The sequence below is a fragment of the Lytechinus pictus genome, chromosome 18 (genome assembly GCF_037042905.1).
Source record: "Lytechinus pictus isolate F3 Inbred chromosome 18, Lp3.0, whole genome shotgun sequence".
Classification (NCBI taxonomy): Eukaryota; Metazoa; Echinodermata; class Echinoidea; order Temnopleuroida; family Toxopneustidae; genus Lytechinus; species Lytechinus pictus.
In genome coordinates this window covers 17,817,325-17,826,745 of record NC_087262.1, presented here as the reverse complement: position 1 = coordinate 17,826,745, position 9,421 = coordinate 17,817,325, and positions in this window count along the sequence as shown.

Genomic DNA, 9,421 nt, shown 5'->3' with positions numbered 1-9,421 from the left:
TATCAAAACTGCATCGATCATGTGGAAAATTTGAGATATGATCATATTATCAATCTGAAAAATAAAATAAAATAATGAAATAACTTTAATACGTACTTTTATTAATCTGTTCATATACAGATCATGCAAACCTCACTACCCATTAAAGACTAGTTTTAACAAGATTTCCTAGAGGATATTAATCTAAATTAGGCTACTATCTATTCTTTCGAATTTCAAAATAAAAAATTTTCTCAATATGACCTAGAATAGTAGGGTTACAGTAATCATACAAATGAAAATCGATGAGTATCAACTATCATCCTATATTTGATCACCAAGCATCCTCAAACCATCCCAAAAGTCTCACTTTCCAGCCTAACTTTGCTTAATTAGATTTTCAAACATCCTCTCAAATTATCAAAGCATTTGTATCAAGTCGTGCCCTCAGACAAAACCCTCAACTTCCACACCGGGGCATTGTTTTTAACGCTATTCTGGCGTCTTAGCGGATAATTCAATCTATCACGGGCAACCGTTTCGTGAAGATCAAATGTGACGATAATGTCAATATTCATTAACACGCAGTCAAGCTCCAAGCACATGGCTAAGCCTATGACAGTTCGCTCACACTTGGAGTTCAGTATGACAGGGAAAATTAGGAAATAATTGTTAACCAGCAAGTCAGCAAGGATACTGTAGCTTTTCAAACCTGTTGTCAAAAAAGCAATCCTAAAGTTTGTATATTAACCAGGGAGGTGTACAAAATAATTTTGCACTGCATGTTCAGTACCTATACAAGAGTATCACTATGTACAAGTAATCTTTAGGCAGAATCAAGCGAATGAACCAGCTTTTTCCAAAAATTTTCCATGAAGGCTTTATGCAAACAAGCGTAGGAGGGAAAAAATTACAAGTAGGAAGAGATATAGTGCTATCAGACATGATTACAATTACATTATGACTGCACCCATGTTATCAATTTCATGTCAAAATTAAAGTACAAAGATGAATTCATGCTAGCCTTCGTAATATTACAAAAAAAAAGAGATTTCATACAATTTGTTGTAAAATACAGTACTTGCCAAATAAGTTGTTTTGATTTTATGCAGATGACCTAATACTAATAAAGGTCAACTTGGCCTGTTTGGAAGCCTACTGGATAACATCATCATAAAGAACTCTTGAATTCAAACAATTTTGGTAATTATCTTTCCCCTAGTGTCATCATGTTCCTATTGTTTATTAAAATACATAGGATGTACATGTACATGTTAAACTGGAAGAAAAAAATAATCAAATTTAATACCAAAGAATTCTGTGCATCTGTGGAGCATTCCATCAACATTTTTGTCCAACAAGTTGTCAGACAACTTTCCTTGATTCTGATTGGCTGAGAAGCACTGTTACCATCGTAACCGTCAGATAAAATGAGACTTGTCGTATGAAAAACCTGATCAATATTCTGTATAGCATGCACTTACTGAACAGACTGTCATAACCACCTGTACAAGTATACATGTAAATGTGTGTACATTTTTTGTATATATACTTACATGTACGTTTTACTGGACCCCCCCCCCCCTCAACCTTTCATTCTATGAACATGGATAAATCTACCAACACTTGTGTTATAAACACCTAGCATACATGTGTACTTTGGAAGAAACATGTGATCCTTGAGGGGTATCATGCAGCGGCAGTTCTCCGTTGCCAACGTGGGTGGACACCAGCTGTGTGACTGTGTCAGACTGGCTGCTAGACCCACACCATTCTCCTTCAGATTCAAGGTGATCCGTGGCTGACATTGTTCAAGTCATTGATTGTACGGACGGAGGCAGCCGTATCGATGGGGCGATGAAAAAAAAGTGCATCTGCAACTGTATTGTCTCCACGTAGGAGAAGAAAACAATGAGTCTACATTGATTGTACGTGCTCACTTCATGCTCAAGGATTACATTAGATCAACATGTACAATGTACATGAAGGCTATGTAATAAAAAAAAAACACAAAGCCTCTAAGTTTGAGTTAAACTTAAAATGTCATATCAGAATGGTACCTTTGGCTTTGATTAAACTATGAGGGATCAATTAAAATGCCTATTAATTTAAATTTTTAAAGAAAAACCTCATCACAATGGCCCATTGCATATCAATGCTCTTGCAATGTGATAACAATGATAACATGGCATCTCACCCCTTCCCAAATTCAGAAGTAATCTGAATATTAGTATATAATCCCATTGTTTGGTAGTTATTGTATGTCAGAGTAGAATTTCTTCAATTTGATAAGCTTTTATGATTCCAATATATCACAACACACACCAATGCTTAAATAATAATAATATGCAACATTTATAAAGTGCTTTTATACAATGTTTCTAAACGCTGCTTTAGCACCGCTACTCTTATCGAGCGCTCCAGCATTCAAGGAATTTCTTCCAACTGGGTACCCATTTACTAATCCTGGGTGGAGAGTGGCAAATGTTGATAAAGGCCTTGCCAAAGGACGCAGGTGCTGCAGTGGGATTTGAACCCCTGAACTTGTGGTTCAGCGTCCATAGACTTAGTTATCCGCTGAGCCATAACACCTCTGCAAGCCTTTAGTTAGATGGACAGCATAGGAACGGTATCCTGGAGCCCACTAAAAAGGCACCAGCACTGGTATCAAACTCATGAGCCCATATTCCGCTGTCCAGTTTAACTATTAAAGTAATGGTTCTTATATCATGGCAAACTGAAATGGAAATTTTTGTTTGAATTTTACTTTACTTCTTGTTTTCATTTTAAATCATTATTCCATGATGAATGATTGAATGTAGCCTAATTGAATGTCATATGAGCTCACACATGTACATGAAACCCGTTTCGCAAAGGATTTGTGTCACAATTAGCTATCCATAGTTAAACCACCACTTAAGGCCAGAGTTTAATTTACATGTAAACTCAAGTTCAGAATACGGGCCATGAGCTATAAAACTAAACTTTCATTTTAAATCATTATTCCATGATGAATGATTGAATGTAGCCTAATTGAATGTCATATGAGCTCACACATGTACATGGAACCCGTTTCGCAAAGGATTTGTGTCACAATTAGCTATCCATAGTTAAACCACCACTTAAGGCCAGAGTTTAATTTATATGTAAACTCAAGTTCAGAATACGGGCCATGAACTATAAAACTAAACTTGATCTTTAAAGACGTCCTTAGCCAGGTCAACAGGGACACCAACTGTGCAGTGGTGTCAGTGTGGCTAGTCTGGGGCAGGATGAAACCCACCGCAGGCAGATCGAGGCTCCCTGACACTATTCACGTGAAAAACCATGGGCCTTCAACACAAGTTACATGCAATACATGTGCAGTAATTCAGTAACAAATAAAATATTGATGATGAAATGGAAGTCTGAAATCATCCACAAGGCAGACCTGGTTGAGTGGGCTCAAAGCCATGTCTGAGTAAACAAAACTGGATAGGGGACGTGACACCGCCGTCTTGAATGTACAAAGAAATGCAGCGTAATAAACAAGACTTAAAGGTGTACATATGTTACATGAAGGTTTGGGTATAATATTCTTCATATTAATAATAATATTCCGCTTTCATGTAGTACTTTATTATAGATAAATCAGAAAATGTCTCTTAAAGCACTTCAACAGATAAATTATTAACCTATACTGCATACACTTTCTCCACTCCGTGGGACGCATTCCACCAAGAGAATTCCCTAAGCATACTAATAAAAAGGTTCAACAGGCTTTCGCATCCTACCAGGTACCCATTTAGTACCTGGGTTGAGAGTGGCAAAGTGTGGACTGATGCCTTGCCAAAGTACGCTAGGCCATAGTGGGATTCAAACACATAACCCGCCCATTAGGCAATTCCAATGCAAGAGTCAGAACCAAGTGCTACTGTGATTACTTCTTGAAGATTTTTAACTTACAGCTTCATAAACATGTGTGTAGGTCAAGTCCACCCCAATAAAGAAGTTGATATGAACAATTACCAAAAAATCAAACAATTAAGCATGACGCTAAACTTTAATTCTAAGCTTCCGAATGTCTACGACCCAATCATCGATCAGTATGTCACTAAGGTCAAATCAAGTCAGGAGCCGAAAAAGAAACTCATTTAAAATTTCTTTGTGTGTTGTGAGCAAAAGTCTAACATTTTGTTATTTTCAACCAACACAGATGAACTTTTATGATCAAATATTCATCAATATTAGATGCTTCGGATAAATCAAATAACGAAGATCAGCTATTAAACCAAATCATCTTAGAGGTTTTAATTCAATTTTCTTTCTGATTCATTTTGACTCCTTGAGGATACCCCATCCTATGTCCAGGTTGACCCAGACACATACAGCATGGGGTCATCATCATCAGCATCCCATTACTCTACAACACCCAATGAGATCAACATCTCCTGTGAACCAGAGAGGTGCAACTTAGTCTACATGAATCAGACCCTTGAGCAATGATACACAGTGGTCTTCATCGTGGTCTTGTGGATATCTGAAGTCTGTACAGAGGTCCAGGGTTCAATTCGCGCCTGTATTACACAAAGTAATTCTAACATTTCCAAAAATTACCTCTGTAACCTCAAAATCTAGGTCCCCTAACACAAAGGTTAGCGATCAATCGTACATTTGATTTTCACGATTGATTGTACATTATAGTCACTGCAAAAAAAAAGATTGACGATCATCGTTATTAAAGCTTTGTGTTACAGGCTCCAGATCGTTTCTACTCACATAAATAAAGTAAAGATTTAAGTTAAACTTCATCTTATCAGATCATTGAAACTAACATGTACTTGAATCAAATTTGAAGTTGGTCCATCAACAGTTTTGTAGAACTTTATTTTACAATAACAGGATGTGCAGATGGACTGACAAGCTAAAAACTGTAAAACATCATGTCTTCAGCAACCACCTAAAATATTTTATATCATTACATTCTTTATACTTTCTTAGATTTTGTATATATGTTTGTGAGTGAATGTAGTTTTTATCATTTTGAAGAAAAAAAAGAACTGATAAATCTGTCCTCAATTTCAGAACATTATTCTAGAAATTACACTGACAGTGTCCAGCACGGTTTTGAATTATCATTTATTGTACATTTGGTCCTTCAAGCTTCTTTGTATCACATTCAAAGAAAGCGATTTAAGTCTAAAAATAGATGGATTAAATATTCATTAATCACTATTGAAGAAAGATAAGAGTCAAATTGAAGGTTATCTAGTGGAACGTCCATTTGTTGTGATGAGGCTTAAAATTCTATTCATGATAAAAACTCATCATTGATGGCTAAATTTAGACATATTGTCTGAAATTAAAAATAAGATTTGGCCAGTCTAATGGAGGACTAATTAATTATGTCTGAAAAAGATTGCTAAAATTTATTTTAAAAAAAAACACACAAAAACAGTCCAAACCCCATTTGCTTCCTTGTTCATATAATAATGTAGAAAAAATATTTTTACATAAGATTGAAAAATCAGCAGTAGGATAAGTAACCAATGGACAAGTAAACAGAAGTTGTTACGGTAACTGCAGATTGATGAATTAAATTCAATTCAATTTTTTATTTTCTACTTTCAATGATAAATTGCCAACTTAACCATCCCTTTTTTTGTCAGAAATTAAAATCTAAACAATATTTAATTAACAGACAAAATAATTCATGATAAAATATGATGGCCCAGACAAAGCATGTGTGAATATAAATTGTGGAGGCCTATATATATACATGTACAAGTACAGATATACTTTATATGCCTATTTTTGTCAAGTAAAAGTATAGTGCGACATCATGAATTGCATGGAACTCTTGTTTTTTTATTGTATTAAAGAAAATGAACAAGACACTAGAATAAAACTGGCTTAAACTTCTTATTTGGGTCTCAATAAATTCACACGACAGTCTGGTATGGAGACTAACCAGTCAGGCAGTCCTTTGGTAGCATATTTGCTTGGGTGTGGTTCCTAAGAAAACCGGCTCAAAGATTGATGATTTGACCTTGTGACCTCTGGGGTCAGAGGTCAGACCATATGAACTTGCCGATGACCTTCTCCACTGTTTTCCTGGAGCACATGTACTTGACAATGAAGAAAAATCCTACAGCTTCACAAACAAGTGATGATGTGACTCCACCCAAACTGCTGCATATTTTCAGATAAACAATCTTTCACATATCGGGCCCTAGAGTTAAGCTTTGCCAGCTACTGCACAAAATAACAAGATATTCTTGTGGGAAATTATCTTTTTTGCCAACACCCATACATAGTACATGTAACTGCTGTTTTCAATTATGGAAGTACACTGAGCCACATGTGATCATGAATGATTTAGTTATCAATTCTATCCTCTAACAATAAAAAATATCTTTTAATGAATTAAAATATTATGTCTTGACAAATTATGATTTTTTTAAACTACAAATTTTGTTCCAAACACAAAACTAAATTTGACAAAGAAATGTTGATTGATCATTTGCAGAAAGAAAAAAAAGTATTTTAAACAATCAAATTCATTGCATTCTGAAAATCTGTACATGTTTACATGTAGATGGAAATGAGAATTCTTTTCCACCCTTTATACAGACTTTCAAAAAGATGACTGTCTATAATGGACATTTGTTTTGACAGCTGCCATTGACACGCAAGAGGAAATTACATAATTTTATACCAACAGTCAAAAACACAACAGTGACAGTTTTCATTTCATGTACACTTGAACCAATGTGTAACAAATGTATGATTCTCAAGGGATCCACATATAGCATTCATGTATCTTTCCATTGTTCTACAGGTTAAAACTAAATTTTTGTAGAACTCCATTTACATTGTAAGTCTTAATCAACCTTAAAGAATCATATTGGAACAGATGTTCCATAAATTATATCGTCGCCTTCCCGCAGAAAGGCCGTTAACACGCACGTGAGCGAAAAGTACATTTTCGAGAAAACGCAAATGATATTTTGACATTATTTTGGGGCTTTTAGCAGCTAGTGTATTGTTTTCTGTCCTAATTCTCATACTTTCTGACAAAGCAAGATGTTTTCTTCGTTGATTTTTTTAAAAATTATTTCAAACACTCTAAACGCTTTCTAATCTTAAGAAGGAATACCTTATGCCCTTTTTCCGGGAAGAAAAATACGCAATCCACTGATCCAGTGACCGCAGAAAGGCCGCTAGAGCGAATCGGTCTATGCGCGCACGCACGTTGAACGAGAAGTGTCTTTTTCCCAGAGAAGGACGTGTCTATGTGCTAAAGCACGTGGGAATGTTTTTGCTTAGTATGTCATAATGACGTCACATTTGGGTTCAAGAATGGTACCAGAAGACAGTTCATGACATACTTTTTCCATTTCAGCAATAAAACAAAATTCGATTTTTGGCGCCAAAATACATTAACAGCCTTTCTGCGCAAAGGCGACGAAATCATCTTAATTCTTGACAAATGTGAACGGGTCATCAAGGGGGAATACATGTATCATACAGTAGCTTGCAACCAACCAAACTGGAAGTAAACAGTCCAATTCGGAAACTGGGGTTAAGCAGCCCCTAAATTCAATCTATCAACAGACAACTAACACTAGTCACTGGTGTAATGTTGTTAGTAGCTAGACATGTCAAATTGGTTTACATGCATTGTGCATAGACTGTTTAGAGTCAGAAAGACATTACCCCCATAATGCTAGAGTACATTTTAACGTCTATCTTGTTCTCAACATGCAAAACTGCCCTCGGAAATAAATTGCTTGTCTGCAAAAGGCTACAAGTGAATGTGGGCGATACATTTTTTTTCTTTCTATCTTTTAAAGAAATCAAAAGCCTTTGTTCCATCATGTTCATTTAACATTTCCTGACAAATTGTACTTTTTGTCATGCTTTACAAAATTTGTGTTCAAGGGAAATTTAAACTACTTCTCAAAAAGTCTCTTAAGGAAATGCTTTCATTTTTCTCCTGGGTCAAGAAAGGAAGTTAACACAATCTAATTTTCAAATGGAGAATGTTCAGGGTGACCTGGTTTTAAAAGATCTCCACAGTCATAAAAGGCACATTTTGTAAATTCAAAAAGTAAATAGATATTGAATTCATTTTTTTCAATCAGTGATATTCGAGGATCAAAGGTATCTGAAATCTATCATTTGAAATGAAGTGTACTATTTTGTGATTATTTAATTAAACTGCTTTGTTCAGGGGGAGAAATGCTCAAAAGCGTGCCCATTCTACATCAAACTCTGATGGTTCCTTTGACTTTATTTGTTAAACTGGACTAACTTTCAGTTTTCTACATTTTTGTAGGGGCAAGTTCCCCCCTTGTCCCCTAAATGCATGTATGCTATGTATTTATTCTACATGCATACGAACAATGGCTTGTGCCTTATCAGGCCCTGAGGACAGATAAGTCAGACTACAGGTAAGTGTATGTGCAGTATCTTTTAATGTTATTGGATTGATTATTTTAACACATTTATTTCTCAGGCTGCATGTAACAGTATCTAAATCCATGATGTCGAAGATGGATACCTGACCTGACTTAACAGTCCAGGTGCGGATCAAAGGGGGGGGGGGCAAGGGGGCACATGCCCCCCCCCCCCTTTAGGACCTTTACATATATATATTTTGTTTTCTTGTTTTGATTGTGAAAAATGAAGTTCAAGTGAAAAGGATAGGAATATGGCTACTATTATTAGTAATGATAACCATCACTCTTTTTCTTCCGTTTTTTTGCTTCAGACATTTCTTTAAAGTGCCCCCCCCCCCCCCACCCGTGGTAAACTCAGGATCCGCCCCTGAAAGGGTCAATCAGGTTTTAGGGTCATGAAAGGTGATGCTATATCCTAATCTGTAGCACACCTCATCACAACATTGTGTCAGTATCAATCTCATCAGAGATAGGAGTCAGTTTGCGGTCAGAGCATGTCAGTCGCAGGACAACTCCATCTTTCTTGGGAGAGAGGCTCCCGCTTCCTCCATCATGTTACCTCAAAGGTGCTTCCTTAAAGGCACATTTACGACCAGGTTGTATGTAACCAAGTGAAAGCAGGTAAACCTGCCTACCCGCTTAACTTCACCCTCTCATAAGGTGGAGAGGTTCAACAGAGAAGTTTTCGTGTGTGATTTAGTGATTTTCATAGAACTCCACCAATTACAACACTGCTTTTCTGATTTTATCATGTAGAAACCACTCCTCTGTGGGCCATACCCACTCACCATGGTAGTGCAGCGCTCAAAAAAGATTGTCAGATGGTGCTTTGTCTCTTGCATTGCTCAAAAGTCAAAATACTTCCAAAAGTCAGCCCAAGCTTCCAAAGCCAATTTTACTCCTTTTTTGCGATTAAGTTTAGTATGGACTAAAAGCTGATCAAGTTTTCATGAAAAAAATATTTACATTTTTTATCATAAATGAAAATATGACAACTA